This window comes from Sus scrofa, chromosome 9, assembly GCF_054392235.1.
Source record: "Sus scrofa isolate SSC_HxYL_T2T_F1_AM1 chromosome 9, Sscrofa_HxYL_maternal_Yorkshire_Landrace_v2.0, whole genome shotgun sequence".
Taxonomy (NCBI): domain Eukaryota; kingdom Metazoa; phylum Chordata; class Mammalia; order Artiodactyla; family Suidae; genus Sus; species Sus scrofa.
Window position 1 is genome coordinate 27,991,257 of NC_139391.1, and position 17,922 is coordinate 28,009,178.

The window sequence follows — 17,922 nt, forward strand, 5'->3', positions numbered from 1 at the left end:
AATAAAATAAAAGAGCCTGGGAAAGTATAGGGCATATTTTGTGAATAATAAGTAGTTGACTCAAATTAAATAGATAAAGTGCTAAAAGGATAGCCTGGTACCAGAATCCTAAATGCCAAGCCTAAAAAGTCTTGCTAGGAAAAGTCAACGTTTCACAGTAAGACAGCACTCTACACCCTCTAGGGTAGCTACAATCAAAAAGACAGACAACAGTACGTGTGAGCAAGATTGTGGAGAAATTGGAATCCTCATACCTGCTGATGGGAATGGAAGGCAGTATAGCCACTTTGGAAAACAATCTGGTAACTCCACCTTAAAAGGTGAAATGGAGTTACCAAATGACACAGCAATTCCACTCCTAAACATACACCCAGGACAAGTGAAAACAAGTCCACTCAAAAAACTACACAAAGGTACTTCACAGCAGCATGATACATAATAGCCCAAAAGTCAAAATGCACCATGCCATTTCCTTGCTTGAAATCTTTCAAGGCTCCCCACCGTTCCTACCTTACCACAGCCTCAAGCACCTGATCTGTACTCAATCTGCCCAGTCTCCTTCTCTAGTTTCCTCTTCTGCATCTCCCTCTCTCCTTGCTATTCTCGGTCCAACCACACTGGCCTTCTTTGAGATCCTTGAATAAGTGGCACCTCAGCAGAGAGCCTGGTTCTGCAAAACTCCTTCACTCATTCCCCAAAGACTACAAACTTTAAGAAGGAAGAACTGTCAATTTTGCTTGGCGTTCTATTCCTAGGACCTAACATGGTACCTGGGATTAGAACAAGCATCCCAGAAATACTGCTTGAACTAATGAATGAGTGAAAAAATGAATGAGAATGATCAAAAGATTGGATTATTCTAATCAAATTCATCAGAGGCCATGACTAGAACATCCAAAACAAGATGAAAAAGAAACCTGACAAGGAGATGGGGAGGGGCAGAACAAGGGTAGGGGGAAGATAAACATAAAGTTTCATTTTCCTTCTGGAGTTACTGTACGTATATGATTTTATATACCATATATGATATCCTGTTTCCATTAAAAATTCCTTAAAACACTGGAGCAAACATTTCATTAAAGAGGTTATATCTTCGGTGAATGACAAATATATATTTCCTAATTAGGTAACCATAGCCTTAATCTTGAAGTAAGACTCAAAGACTAAACAAATATTTGAATATGGTATTTCTTACAACAGAGTCAAAAGGAAACTAAATCCAACAGCTATACTTATTTCAGGAACTCTGGGCTATCACTGTAAATTCAACACCCCTGCTTATAGATAAATAGAGATGACATCCAATCAAGAAATATAAGCCATAATTTCTTTAAATATTTTCAGTTTTTTTCATATTAAGTGATTTTACCAGAAACTGTACCTATCTTTTAAAATATATTTGAAAAATATTCTTATTTAGCTAAGTAATGGTTCTTTCCTCTCCCTCTCCTTCCTGCTATTTTTTTAAGGCCGCACAGCAGGATATGGAAGTTCCCAGGCTAGGGATCAAATCGGAGCTGCAGCTGCGGGCCTATGCCACAGCCACAGCAATGCCCAAATCCCTTGAAGCAACACCAGATTCTTAACCCACTGAGAAAGGCCAGGGATCAAACCCATATCCTCACAGACACTATGTCAGGTTCTTAACCCACTGAGCCACAAGAACCCCTGATTCTTTTTTTTTTAAACTAACTAAGATGGGCCAGAGAAGTCTTCCCCCTAATGTCATTTCAAGTATAACAGAAAGACCTTCGCTGTCTGCCTCTATGGTCCTACCACACATCATCAACAGTTTCCACCATTAGGGTTCCTGAGCTTAATGATTCTTTTTCAAATGTCCCAACACTATTATACCCATAATAATTAAGGGGAGAGACCTCCTTTAAAAAATACTTATGGTTGGCTCTGTAACTCTTCTAAGTAAATAATTTCATCAGACTGAACTAGAACAAAAGAATATAAATTCGATGACTTAGGAACATCACCCTTGGCAATGCCGGACATGGTTATGTTTACAAGGCTTCTTCCAATTCTGTGATCCGCACACTTAATCTAACCTCGTGGCCTCAGCACAGTGGAACTCGTTATTAGCTTCAGTGGCCTGACTCATTGGAGTGCTTCTACTCTGCCAAGGTGAAAAATGAAAACGCATGGCCTGGAGCAATCCTGGCACTTGCCTTTGTGACAGCACACTGATTTTTCTTTCAAAGACCACATGTGGTTTTCCTTCACAAGGCTCTTTCCAAATCTGCAGACTATATTCCATTTCTTAAGAGTTTAGCTACCTTCCACATTACAGCAAACTATCTATGCTCAATGGTTCCATTTTCTCAGGACCCACTGACTCCCTAATCGTTTCAATCTGGATTCTGCCTCTATCAAACCCATAAAATGGCTCCTTTCTATAATTACTAATGACCTAATTTTATTTTTTAATTTAAAAAAGGTCTTTTCTCAGTTCTGTTACCATAAATTCAACTCTCTTCACTAGCATATTCTTTCAGTTATCCCATTATCTCAGTTTAATTTCATCAATACTCTTGAATACTTACTATAAACAAGACACTACTGTTCTAGAAACTCCTAGAGATACAGAAATAAATAACACAGAGTTGCTTCCCCTAGTGAGCTTTCACTCCAATGTACTTAATACAAGTACATTTTCCAGAATCTGGAAAATGAGAGAGAAATAAAGCACCTGGGGGTTTGGAAGTTGGAATGGTCACATACAGCTTTAACCTAGGGGCTTTAAAAAGGTTTTTAGAAAAGTGGCATTTAAAGTTAGCCAAAAATATAAGAGGCTCATCACTCTCTCACAATTTCATTAAGCAAAAGAACAATATGGGGAAAAAAAAAAAAGAACTGGGAAATCCAGGGCATAGTCAAGCTATTTTAAGAGGCAGAACACTTTGGTCAAAGTGTGAGATACTTGTAGGGCTCAACCAGAGATATGCCTGAAAAGACAGGTTTTGATTAGTCTGCACAAGTCCTAAAAAGTAAGTTGATACTTAGTTCTAAATACAGGGAGAAGCCACTGAAAATGTTTGCACTTTAGAAAGATTCTTTTAACAACAGATCAAAGAATGGATGATAAGAGAAGGAAAATCTGTTAGGAAACTATTGAGACCACCTCAAGTCACAGGTACTAAGGGCCTAAATTGGCAGAAAAATGAAATAGTAGATGCAAGGGACAGTGGAGACAGAATCAATAGAACTTAGCAACTGATCTGACATGATAAGAACAGGAGAGAAAAGGGTCAAAATATGATCTTGAGGACTGCTGACTGAGAAACCAGTATGCCAAATCTGGCAGCAAAGAAAAAGGAGGCAATTTAGGGAGCTAAAAAGTTTCATCTTGGGATGTTTAAGATTAAGGTGACATGAAAGCATCCATAGGGAAACATATGCGCCCCACCCACCAGTAAGCCAAAGGAGTTTAGATCTTCCCTGGTCATGTCTTCGTTCATCCATTCATTCAGGCAATTTTTATTTAATGCTAACTGTGTTGGATGAGTGCACTCTGAAGACAGATGTGATACAGCTATATTATATTAGATGTGCTCCCCCAATTAAACCCTTGTGGGAGAGGCAGACTCCTACTAAACTATCTATGAAATTGACTGGGATACATGCTACAAGAGCAGTTTTAAAAACACTACAAAGTAGAAGAGGAAAGGACTGACTGAGACTGGGAAAGGCAGACCTGAAATATATGTCATTTTTTTATGGCCAGTGGCCCTTAATAGGATTTGATGGTAGAGTGGAAAAGTAAAAACATTCCAGACAGAGAAGAGCGTTAAGTAAACAGATCATCTGGGGAAACCTATGTGACTGGGCTGTGTGGATCCATGGCAAGGGTGGAGGCAAGAAAGGCTCAACTCTACGTTCTATGAAGAAACCACAGAAACCATGGTTCTAGGAAGGATGCCATGAGTTCAGATTCTATTTTGTAAGCAATGAGAAGCCATCAAACATTTCTGAGTAGAAGGGTTACATGATCAGTTCAACATTCAGTACGAGACTGTGCTGGCGTGATAGAGCACCAGCTAGGGGGAAATGTCTAGAATAAGTCAGATTAGTGAATAGGCTATTGAATGAAATCAGTAACAGACAATTGGAACAGACCACATAACAGCAAAGATGACAAATACAGAGGGTAAATCTGAGTGGGACCTGTGGAAATATGCAGTAGATTTAGATGTTGTTGAATCTGAGGTTCTTGCAAAGTATCCAAGTGAATGTGTTCATCAAATGGAAATACAAAACTTTTCCAGTTTTTAAGTTCTTCGGAAAGTTAGTTAGGTGATAGCTAAATCCATGAAACTCATCATGCAGCCCAGGGACAGGATATAAAGCAATAAGAGAGCTGACATTTAGTAAACAAAACTACTTTCATTTTCATAGAACAGAGATTGTAGATGGAAAGCTAGGCAAAAAAAAAAAAACGTTCAGGGAGATGGAAGAATCAAGAGAAAAAGTTTAGTGAAAGCCAAGAAGAGTATTTCAAATTGGCAGTTCATATTACATAATAATACTATGAAGAGTCAAGAAAAATAAAAGAAAAATCCAATGGATTCATTAATAAGACATGAAATCAATCACTATGTCAACACAATCTACATAATGTTTTAGAAATAATCTAACATGAATGAAAAACTGAGGTGATACAGTATAGACGGCCTCAACTTCTTGTCTCTCTCTCAGTAAACTTATCTGTATCCAAACTCACTTTTTCTTCGTATCTTAGAAGATGACACATTCCTTTTCAGGTTCAAAACAATTCCCGCCTCCCATGTTCTTCATCCTGCCTGTTCTATCCAGTCTCCTTTGGGAAAGAGTGAGTGAGTCAGAGAGAGAGAGAGAGAGAGAACATGCAGAGACTTTACATAACACTGGACATTCAGCAGAAACTCAACGGTGATATGCTGAATATATGTCAGAATCATTAATAACACATTTTAAACTCCACGATTAACTACACTATTGATACTCTTTCTAGAATGCCATCAGTGACTTCAGGAACAAATCCCGGAGTGTCATTCCCTAGTTCTTGCCCTCCTTAACTTCCCTGCAATATTTGATATTGCTGTCACTGCCTCCCTCTTGGGATTCTTTTCTCTCTAAACTTCCGTCGTCATTAAAATTTACTGGCTTTCTATGGTTCTCTTCTTCCAGTTGCCCTCTAAATACAGACTCTTTAAAGTTCTGACCTTGGCTCTGTTCTCTGTACTCCATGTCTCTCTGAAATATCATGGATTCCCACAGCTTTAGTTATAATCTCCATGCGAATCACTTTCAAACATCTTTAGCCTTCTCAGTCTCACATTTACAAATATTACTAGCACTAGCTGGCCCCACCCTCTCTCTCTCTCCAGCCCTATTTCTCACTCTGATCCTGTTTGGCTACTGCCCACACCTTACAATGACATTAAGCTGCATAGTCAGTAACCAGAATTACACCAATTAATTTTTTTTTCTGCTTCTTAGGGGCCACACCTGAGGCATATGGAAGTGCCCAGATTAGGGGTGGAATCAGAGCTGTAGCTGCCAACCTACACCCACAGCAAGGCCAGATCTGCGACCTACACCACAGCTCACGGCAACACTGGATCCTTACCCCACTGAGTGAGGTCAAGAATTAAACCTGGATCCTCATGGATACTAGTCCGGTTCGTAATCTGATGAGCCACATCAGGAACTCCCCTAATTAATATTTTTTAATTGTTCTTTTCAAATGCAAGTATAGGCACCAGCCATCTATTCTTTTTTTATTTTTTTATTTTTTGTCTTTTTTTTTGCTTTTTCTTGGGCCGCTCCCGCGGCATATGGAGGTTCCCAGGCTAGGGGTCGAATCAGAGCTGTAGCCACTAGCCTACACCAGAGCCACAGCAACGCGGGATCCGAGCCGCGTCTGCAACCTACACCACAGCTCACGGCAACGCCGGATCGTTAACCCACTGAGCAAGGGCAGGGACCGAACACGCAACCTCACGGTTCCTAATCGGATTCGTTAACCACTGCGCCACGACGGGAACTCCAGCCATCTATTCTTGATAGCTCTAACTAGTGAGTTATAAAATATTATAACTTTCAAAGACTTCCTATATTTTAGTTACACTCCCTTCATTTACAGATAAAATATAACCCAGTGAAGTGAAGTGAATGATTTGAAATATGATAGAAATTGATCGCAGAGCCAGGTATATCAAGTCCCTTCTGACTAAATCACATTGCTTCTGATATGGAGTACAGAACCAAAAGGACAAATACCTTCAGGGCATTTACTATCCAACCAGGGAGATAAAACAAATGAACACATGCACATACATACACACCAATATGTCTAACAAATAAACTCACTGTATGAGAATGAAGTTCACTTGAGACCAGTCAAGGAACGCTCCTTGGAGAAGATAAACCTGAACTGGATTTAGAAGTGGGTTAAAAATAGGACTACGAGAAAGCAGTATCTTTGAGTTTCCCATAATTTTTTAAAGTTATTGGACAACAAAGAACATGTTCAATATGAGAAGACTGGACTGCTCATTAAACCTCCCATTTACAATTCAGTTTGAATCCAAGTGATATTATGGAGATGATAAACTCTACTCTCTGTAAGTGATCATTTATCCAGCTCCTTGTGTCCATCAGAAGGAGTTATAAAAGGGCATCAGAAAAGTAAGACTTTTCCACCTCTCCCCTCCATCTCTCCCCCCAGCCTCCCCAACACCGCTGGCAAGTGAAGAGGAGATCCCAGAACTGTGAGCGATCCTTGCCAGACCTCACCCTTCCCTCCCCCTCACCACATTCCATCACTGCATCTTTAAAAACTGTAAGGATTAACTTCACTATACCCTTAATCTCCACTTTACAACAGTTCCCACAAGAAGTCAAAACCACCAGACTAACCCCCTCCTCTAACCTCATCTTCCGTTCATTCCCCTCCCAACTCCTGTGCTTCAAATTTCAAAGTCAAGCATCTGCAAAATATTCTTTTTCTCTTTTCAATGGTCTCTTTACCTTTTACACCAAAGAAAGCCTGATTTTCCCCTGAAGACGCTACACTTTCTACAGTCCTTTGAAATGGAAAAGTAAGCCCTCTTTTTTTCTCTCTTGTATCTGTCTCCTAGGACAGGGCCTAAAAATTGGGCCCAGTTCTTCACTGCCACTTTCAGACTATTTCTCCTCTCCATGTCTAAAAACTCCAATCATTCGATCTTATGTCATCAGAATATACAGTCCCCAGAGTTAGGGATCTGCCACTGTCACTGCTGCAACTTGGGTGATAGGTTTGATTCCTGGCCCAGGAACTTCTACATGCCATACGCATGACCAGAAAAAATAAAAATAAAAAACAACATACTACCAGAGTTCTCGCTGTGGCTCAGTGGTTGACGAATCCGACTAGGAACCATGAGGCTGTGGGTTCAATCCTTGGCCTTGCTTAGTGGGTTGAGGATCTGGCGTTGCCGTGAGCTGTGGTGTAGGTCACAGACTTGGTTTGGATCCTGCATTGCTGTGGTTGTGGTGTAGACCGGCAGCTGCAGCTCCAATTCAACCCCTAGCCTGGGAACCTCCATATGCCACGGGAGCGGCCCTGGAAAATGCAAAAAGACCAAAAAAAAAAAAAAAAATACACTACTGTCTACCCCTCCTTGTTGAAGTCAACAACCAGTCTCTAACTCAGGCCTCCTCACCCACCCGTCCTTGGAAAATTAGCTTCCCGCTCACCATCATTCTTTCTAATATCAGTACAATCGCCATAAATCTTAGTGACCTCAATATCCACATAAATGAATATTCCAACACCCTGGCCTCTCAGTGCCTTGCCTCCTCTCCACCAGTGATCTTGTCCTCCGTTCTGCCTCGGCTCGGGATCACACCCTAAAACACTGGCATTACCAAGTAACTGACCACCTTCATTTACATTTCAAATGTCCTACTTTAACCAGCTCATTCTCTCCAGGACCCCAGCCAACATCTTTAACTGTTCAATTCCACCAAGACTTCCACTATTCCTACTACCTTTCATTGTCACTCATTATTTCATGACCTTACTTCTCTCTTTCCCCAACATATTAAATTCCATAGCCTGTAATCACACCTCACTGTCTTGGGTGCTTCATGGTAATACCCAAATTCTAGCTAAGCCAACTCTGTCTACTCCAGATCTGTACCCATACAGCTGGATTAGTGTAGAGAAAAACACAAAACCATACAGCCCAGACACACTTTGAATTCATGATCATTCACCTCAACCAGGCCCTTAATAACTGCCCAACAAACACACTTCATTTCCCTAGTTCATATGTCCTCCTTTTCTTCCAGACAACTATTTCATATTCTTAGAGCCAGATTAAACCGCTCAAACCACCAACCCCAACCATTCTAGAACCACCAACCCCAACCATTCTAGAACGATCACTGCCCTACATTTTGACTTTGTTAATCTTCAACCCACACCCTATCTTGGAACATTCTCACCCTTTCCTCCTGTCCTTCCATGACCCAATCTGGGAACTTTCTCATCTTCTCCTCCTACCCCTCCCATGTAGCCTAATGCTAACCTTGACACAGGTTACTTCAGCCACAAGCCCCGATAAAACCTACTACCCCCTAACACCGAGGAGCCTGAGCCTTCTCTCAGTGCTCCTGGCCATTTGCTGGTCAATAAGCGTATTTGAAGCCTCAACGCTCTGGACTCTCTGCCTCTATTTACTTCAGCTCCAAATCCACAGCCCTTTCTCGCTCTAACAATATTGCCTTTTCTTTCTTCAACCTCTACTACCTTCTCCATCTTGAACTTTAGTAGATGAAGTAGATTCCCATTTCACTGAAAAATACAGAAGTAATCAAAAAAGATCTTTCACAGGCTTCCTCAACGACAACCCCTGCATGTGTTCATATACTCTCTGCTTCTTTTCCTACTGTAGGTAAATCATCCACACTCCAATCTAAAGCCAGATCCTCCATTAAACCATCTCCTTCCATCTTCGCAAGAAAATCTCTCCAGCATTTCCTCCCTCTGGTTCCAGCAGCGGAAAATTTTCCCTCTCCTCAGTCATTCCAGTCAGCATAGAAACCTGCCATTACTTCTCTTAATCCCTCAGATACTACTTCACTTAGCTTAGCTTCCTTATAGCAAGCAAAATGCCTAGAAAGTGGATCTATACTCACTGCTTCCAATTCCTCACTTCTCATTCTCTCTGAACCCACTTCCATCAGGCCAACAGAAATGCCTCTGTCAGTCTAGCAAGAACCTCTACTTTGCTATACTCAGTTGTCAATACTTAGTCTTCATCTATAAGTAGCCCTTGACATAGCTGATCCTTCCTTTTGAAACATTTTCTATCCTTGGCTTCCCCAGTACTGTCAGCTTACGGCTTTCTCAATAGGCCCTCTTCCTCTCAGGTCTCCTATAATCATTCCTTCTCACTTCTTAACTTCAGTCCTTAAACCTCTTATCTTCTCTATGTACACCTCCCCTCCTTCATAACCTCATTCAGTCTCATGACCTTAACATCTCTAAGTTGATGAACCCAAATTTATAGCACTATCCCACACTTTTCTCTTGAATTCTAGATTCCAATAACCTATTCACCTCCACTTATGCACCAAACCAACCTGCTCTTCTTCCTGAAACCAGCTCTAACATCTTAATAAACAGTAAATCTATCCCACTATGCTTTCTTAAGCCAAAAACTCTAGAGTCAACTTTGACTCTTCTCTTAGACTACATGTTCAGTACATCAGGAAATCCTTTAGGCTGCACCCTCAAGACACGTCCAGGATCCAATCACTTCTCTCTCCCTCTTTACCCCCCACTATCATCTCCCTTTTGGATGATTCCAATTGCTTATAAACCATTCTCCTTGCTTCCGCACCCCAGTCTTTCTTAACACAGCAGCCAGAGTGACCCTTTTGAAACTTCTGATAGTCACTCCACTGCAAAAAAAAAAACCTTCCACTATCTTCCCATCTCAAAATAAAAGCCAAAGTCCTTAAATGGCCCAGAAGGCCTTTCACAATCTGTCCCCGCCCACGCCTCCCTGATGGCATCTTCTACTATCTCCTCCTTCATTTCTTTGCACTATAACAACATAGGAGTCCTTGCTATTCCTCAAACACACCAGACAAGCTCCCGCTTCAAGATCTTTATATTTTGTTACCTCCGTCTGGAACTCCTATCTCAAATATTCCCCTATTTCTTCCCTCATTTTCTTCAGCTTTTTTGTTCAATGTCATATTCTTCATGAGACCTTCCCTGGCCATTTTGTTGAAAGTTGCAAACAACTCCAAACCCATTCACTCATTTTCTATTCATCTTCCCTGAATTATTCTTCCCAAAACACACTGCCATCTGATATATTTTTGTTCTATTTACTTATTTTTGCTCTCTTCCATTTAGTTAATACTTATTAAGTACTTACCATATGTCGGAACAGTTCACATACTTATAAAGATTAAATAAAACAATGCATGAAAAGAGTTTAAGCACATTACCTGACAGACAAAAACACCAAAACAATGTAAAATATTATTTTTATCTAATGGAGGCTGGAACATACCTCCTACTGTCATCAGAGAATTCCAGTTTAAAAGAATGAGGTTAAACACAAGACTGGAGAATTAAAATAAATGAGATTCTAACAGTTTGATCCATAAAGAAACAAGGAGCTAAATTATCCATAATCAGTCTCCACTAGAGAAAATTTAATACAATTTATCTAAAACAAGAAAGCAAAAAAAAAAACTTTCAAAAAAGGAAAAGGAAATTTCACATTTCCCCTCAGGCAACCAGTTCCAATTAATTAAATCACTGATGGATAAAGAGATCTTTTCTGCTTTCATCACAAATGCTGTGTACTATTTCATTTCATGACCAAAAAAGGATGTCTATTGTTAGGTGTTTAATAGTAGATTATTATATGTAACTATACTGAAAAGCATCTTTACAATATAAAGTATGGGACATATAAACTACTCTCTCACTCCAACTAGGACCTGTGAAGTTTAAGCTATGAGAAGGAAAAAGTCATCTGGCCTTTCAGAGTCTCAATCTCATACTGCAGAGTAGAGATAAAAATACCTGCTCTTCTTATTTTCTTGGATAGATATAGAGACCAAGTGAAAATAATATGAAAATCCTATCTAAGCATTAAGATTCTTTTATATATAAACATCACTATTCTTAAAAGAAAGGGGGGGGCAGCATCCAACAACTGATAATGTACTAAAATGTGGAAAATGAAGTTACTGTTAAAATGTTTAAGATATATATGGGGCTTTCTAAGAAACAAGGCATCTTCTCAGGAAGCCTTTCTAGATTAACACCATTCCTCCTAGATGACTCCCTGGATCTAAGCCCTCCTCATCACATTCATCTTTGATTCATTGCTATTTCTTACAGGTTCTTTGCTGATGTTTTCAAGCAAGATTATGTTTTCTGGTTTGGTAAAATGCAAAAACTCAATAAATGTCTATTCAGCAAGAAAATTTGGCAAATAAAAATCAGATCTCTTCAGAGATTAGAATTTACAACATATCCGTTACATTTTAAATGACAATAATAAAATAATAAGATTTACATTACAATAATTTAAAGGGGTAAATAGTTTATAGGAAAAGACATTAAATAAAAATATTTCAGATGATCAAATCTATCATTACAAATAATAAAATACCGTGGAAAAAGTCACAAGATGTCCAAAAAAGTAACATCATCTTATTTTTGACAAAAGCCAAACTGGACAGAATTTGGGCATACAAATGAAAAGATGACATAGAATCACAGGCTCATGGTCCAAAAACATTTTTTTTAATGGTCACACCTGCAGCATGTGTAAGTTCCCAGGCCAGAGACTGAACTGGAGCCACAGCTGCAACCTACACCACTAAACCACAGCTGCAGCAACACCAGATCCTTTAATCCACTACGCCAGACTCGGGATCAAACCTGAACCTCCACAGCTACACAAGATGCTGCAGTCAGACTCTTAACCCACCAGTCGGACTTTGCACCACACTGGGAACGCCCAAATATGTTTTTTTTAAATTCCCAGTAGTTTCATAAGTTTCACAGAGTGATTTCAAATAGTCAAGATTAAAAGAATTATGGCATGACTGGAGTTTCCGTCATGGCTCAGTGGTTAATGAACCCAACTTGTATCCATGAGGACACAGTTCAATCCCTGGTCTCACTCACTGGGTTAAGAATCCCCAGCGTTGCCAGGAGCTGTGGTGGATTCAGACGCAGCTCAGATTCTGCATTGCTGTGGCTGTGCTGTAGGCCAGCAGCTGCAGCTCCAGTTTCAACCCCTAGCCTGGGAACCACCACGTGCCCCGGGTGCAGCCCTAAAAAGATGAAAGACAAAAAAAAAGAAGAAGAAGAAGAATTGTGGCATTACCAATCAAATTAAGTTATAGCCATTCCATAGTATCTGCTTTAGTCACTAAATGCCACCTCCCTGACAACAAAAAGATTTTTCCCAACATGTACTTAAATAAGAAACACAACTGTGTTTCCAAACTAAGTGTTAATTCTCCACTACCCATATTCCATTTAACTGAAAGGGTACCAAAAGAATCATTTTCTTTATCTAATTCTTCTTTTTATGATGAGACTGATCTCCTAAATAGAGTAAGAAGTACTGAGGAAGTGAGGGTTTTGCGAATGAGCACATTCAGTGACATTCAATGAACTCAATTCAATGAGGACATTCAAGTCATAAGAAGACTTAAGGGGTGGAACAGCTATACAAAATCATCTCAAAGTCAAAATCTAAGATTCTATGACTCAGAGCATAAAAACCCTGGACATAAAATATTTGGACTACAAATGAAGAGTTATGGTTCTAACTATTAAAAAGATTTGCTAATCTGAATTTTACCATTTTTAATATCCCCTTCAATTCTTGACAGGCAAAATGCCCCCAACTCTCTCCTACACACACACATGCACAACATACACATAAATAAACCATTGTCCCATATGAAAATGAGATTCAAAGACTTCTCCATCAACTTATTTCTTAGCTGTACTACATAAACACTCCATGAAAAGGTCCTCACACAGCAGCAATATTGTGAAATTTTATTCATTTTTAATCAGTGAGGGCACTTTTCTGCCGAAACCTTTAGTTAGAATTAAGACATAAAAATTATAATCATGATACCCTTTCTATTCCTATAAATCCTTTAATGAGGCGGGAACACTGACGAGATTCAAACATCTAAGCCATAAATAAATAAAGAGAAAACTCCTAGGTCCCGGATAACCTGCAAGTAATCAATAAGGTTCAGAATAATGGAGGGGTAAGTGTACTCTGGAACAAAAACAATCATAATAACTCAAAAGTAGGCCAAACACTTTCTGGCCTCAAGAGCAATAACATCTTTATCCAGATAAGTCAAGTGTGCTATGTCAAAAAAGGTATAAAGAAAACACACATCTTAGAAATTAATAAAGTTGTTAGAATATTTTCTCAAAAGCTACGAATCTGATCAAAATACTCGTTAATAATACTAATTATTCTTTGTACTTACTCACATGTAGACTCCTTATCTAAGGAGGCATAAAATACCTCTTAGAATAAAACTGAAATTAGATGTTTAGAATAAAACGGCAATTTAGAACTACTAATGTTCTAAATTCTGATTCATTACCAACCCTTGGGAAGAGCAGTTAAAGACTGTACAAACATGCAAACAATTTACATTCACAAATAAGCTTATCCAAATTTGCAAGGCCATGGCCTCTGTAAATGGGAAATCTTTCTCACTGGAATTCCCCTCCCTTTAACACACTCCTCATTCCACCCTATTATTCTCTTTATTCCTAATTAAAGAGAATCAAGTCAATATTATTTAAATGTTAACTTCTGGCTCCACAAAATAACCAAATGAACATATATACACATCTATGAAAGAAGAGAATGTAGGTTTTGAGTAAGAGAGGCATTGTACAGGACAGCACTAGTCACACTCTTTTTTAGTAATCCTGCCACTGTCTCAGCCAGAGAAACACAGTTCTCTTTCCACCACAAGATCAAAACAGAAAACCCATCATCTGACTCTTAGTCATTCCCACACATTTACTGGTCTGCTGTGATTATAACGGAATGTTTTTTTCCCTTGATACACTATTCCTAAGAGCAATGCTCTACCCTTTTGGTCTGAAAAGCTCTACTATTTCAAAGTGTAGCACTGAAGGGAAAAGAGTTGTGCCAACAATTCACTGGTAAGGTGGGAGAAACTACTCCCTATATGCTTTTCAAAACATTATCATTAAATAAGACAAAGTGCTCTCCACTTTTCCATTTCTTATTTCAATTAGGAGTTTTTGTTTTTGTTTTTTTTTTAATCTTTTCTAGGGCTGCACCCGTGGCATATGGAGGTTCCTAGGCTAGAGGTCTAATCGGAGCTGTAGCCACCGGCCTACGCCACAGCAACTCGGGATCCGAGCCGAGTCTGCGACCTACACCACAGCTCACAGCAACGCCAGATCCTTAACCCACTGATCGAGGCCAGGGATCGAACCCGAAACCTTGTGGTTCCTAGTTCAGATTCGGTAACCTCTGAGCCACGACGGGAACTCCAGGAGACTTCTTCATGTTATACTTTTTCCTGAGAATTAATCAGGCTAAAATCTTCCTAACAAAATTATGTCTAAACAAATGAAATCTGGTACCTACAACAGAAATACTACTTGCCTCAATACTTACTGAACTTACAAGCATCCCTGTTATGCTGCAAAGGCAGAGGCATCTGTCTCCAGAGAGTAGGGGTCATTTATCACCCATGCCTCAAAGTATCCTTGCAAGGATGCAGACTAGGAACCTCTATCTCTACTAAAGGCCTCTTAGCCATCTTCCCTCCCGCTCTTATCATTTTCCCCCTCCTTCTGGAGAGCAGGAACTTCCTAATTTCCTTTTTCATACCCTCCCTCTCTCTTCCACAGACACTCACGACATCACCACTGCATCAAGTACTAGGGCTAGTGCTGAAAAGATTCATTTTCTTCAAGGGACTTACAGTCTAAGGAAAACGCCAGAAAACAGATTCCTTTTCTTCAAGGGACTTGCAGAAAATGCCGGATATCTAAGCATCTCATAATAGTACAGTGTGGGAATGAAGGGGCATAAGAGATACAACGGAAACAGAGAAGAGAACACGAGCACAAAACAGAGGCAGAAGTGCTAAGTAACTGAAAACATGAGCTGCGGGGGTCACAAAGACTTGGTTTCACCATTTAGCAAATAATAACTCAGGCAAGTTACTTAATCTTATTTCTCGCTTAGGAAATAAGATATTGACACCTTATAAGCCTGGAAAAAGGATCAAAAAACATGATATGTAGGAAGTATTAGCACTAAATGCTTAACTGGTAGAAAGCGTTCCACAAATAGCATTGGAGAAGTACAAGCGTACCCTTTTCAGAAGGGAAAATAGGATGAAATGAAAAATAAGGTTCTCCTTTTAAGAAGTAAACCCACTAATTAAAATGAAGCAAAGCCTTGGCCTTAAATTACTTTTCACTCCGATATACCCTGTAAAATGTCCTCTTTTGACTAAGATAACTGAATGTAATAAACTTTAAAAAAAGTTTTAATTAACGGATGAATCACTAAATACAAAGCAAAAAAATCAAGGGAAAAATTATATAACACACACACATTACACACAACCCCCCCATACACACACACAACCCCCCCATACATGCATCCTGTGTAATTTCTGATAGATTCAAGAAAACTAGCCCAAAACTTCAAACATAAAACCAATTCCATCACTAGTATTTTTCAGTAATAGCTGTTAGCAAAGAATTAACTCTCTTTAGCTCTGCTGGTTTGCTGGACTGTTAATGGAATTAACATTATCGTCTATCACACTAACACTTGGTGGTATTTCACAACAATGAACAGAAAAACAAAATTCAAACACTAAAAGGTGCCACAAATATGTTTATCCTCCTCCTAATTCTCCTGATCTAGTATTTCAAAATCCGACAAAAACCTTTATAAGCAAAAGTGAAAAAGCATTTCTGAAAATTAAGGATGCAGATAAACATACCAACATTTTACACTCTTAATTCAAAAGAGCCTGGAAACAAGCACCTATCTTTTCATATATCCTAGTAAGCAAATGCCTCCAAAGAACTTGAGAGAACTTGCATTTCTTCGATTACTGACCATAGTTATTACAAAAAGATTTAAATCACTTGCCTTAAACTGCTTCATTCCTACTGCCAGCTTAAATTTTCTTCAGTATTCCAGAGAAAGAAAAGGTTCTTTTCAAAAAGTACTCTCCTGAAAGTAATGTCCCGAGGACATACATAGCATGTTTGCCCAAGAACATTAAAGAATGTATTCTATATTCTGTGAAGAAGCTTTTCTAGAAATGCAAATTTTGCTGTCAATACTCACACAATGGACTATAGTGTCATAAGCACTGTTCATGCTCTATTAGGCATTCTGTTGAAAATTTTATTTAAAAAGATAATAAAAGGCCTGCACTGTGTATAAAGCACTTGGATTACAAAAGACTTATTGTCAGAATATTTGCAGGATCTCCAAAACAGAAAAACAACTCAACCAAATTAATTATAGTTTACAGTAATTATTTTTTAAAATGCTACACCAGAAACCTGAATGTTTTTAACTTAACCAATCCATAGCACAAAAGAGATGGCATAAATGATCTGATCATCACTGCATCTGATTGACAGAGGTAAGAGCCACATTTCGTATTCTTCAGAGAAACAAAGGAGATTTGAGCTCTGGGACAGCTGGCTCACATTGGCATTAGTCTGGAAAATCCCAAGGTTCTGAAGCTCATGTGACCTTGGACAAAGTTTAATTTGTATTATTTTATTTTCAGGTCTATCAGCTACATTTCCCTATCTAAAAGTTAAGGTATATTATTTGGTAATGCAACAGAAAGTGTGAAAACTAGGTTGTATCAAAAATGATTTATACACATCTTTTTTTTTCTGCAGAGTATTGTTTCTTCAAGGATCTTATCTGGAAATTTAAATAAATAGGTAAAAACCAAAGTATTCTAGCCAAAATGAATGCGTCCATGGGGTCTGGTAAGAACTGGAGAGCAGGACAGACCTTGAGTTCCAGCACCAATCCAAACACCCTTAGCAACTCCTTAAAAGAGCTTCTAGAACTCCTTCAAAATCCCTGATTCAAACTCAGATGAGAGCTGAAATTAGAAGTCACATGGATTCATAAGTAGCCTAGAGAAGAAAAGTTATTCATACATCAGTTAGGCTGAGAAAAATGTCATACTAAACTGAAAGCTGTTAAGTTTATTAAAGCTCTAAGAACACTACGCTGAAATTATAATTCCTTTTAGAAACAAATACTTCCATCCAAATTGAAGTATAAGGGCAGAAATATTAAAAGAGAGTTGACCACTCAACCAAAAAAAAAAAAAAAAAGAACATCACAATCAAAAAATGGAAAGACCTAAAAAGACATTTTTCCAAAGAAGACATACAGATGGCCAGCAGGCACATGAAAAAATACTCAACATCAGTAATTATTAGAGAAATGCAAATCTAAATTACAATGAGGTATCACCTCACACCAGTCAGAATGGCCATCATTAACAAGTCAACAAATAAAAATGCTGGAGAGGATGTAGAAAAAAGGGAACCCTCCCTCCTTCACTGTGGGTAGGAATGTAAATTGGTACAACCGCCATGGAAAACAGTATGGAGGTACCTTAGAAAACTAAATATAAAACTACCACATGATCCAGCAATCCCACTCTTGGGCGTATAACCAGACAAAATTTTCATTCAAAAAGATACATGTACTCCTATGTTCATAGCAGTACTATTCACAATAGCCAAGACATGAAACAACCCAAATGTCCATCAACCGATGAATGGATTAAGAAAACGTGGTACAA

General features: G+C 38.9%; 1 protein-coding gene across 13 annotated transcripts in view; it reads right to left on the reverse strand.

Moving 5' to 3' along the window:
- Nucleotides 1-17,922, reverse strand: part of MTMR2 (myotubularin related protein 2) — a 110,208-nt gene that overhangs the window by 75,472 nt on the left and 16,814 nt on the right. The window contains exon 1 of one of the 13 annotated variants that reach the window (XM_084975766.1): nt 16,224-16,361. The exons of the other annotated variants lie outside the window; for them this stretch is intronic. The gene's annotated coding sequence lies outside the window, so the exon portion shown is untranslated. Of the gene's footprint in view, nt 1-16,223; nt 16,362-17,922 lie in introns of those variants that run through there. 13 annotated transcript variants of the gene reach the window in all.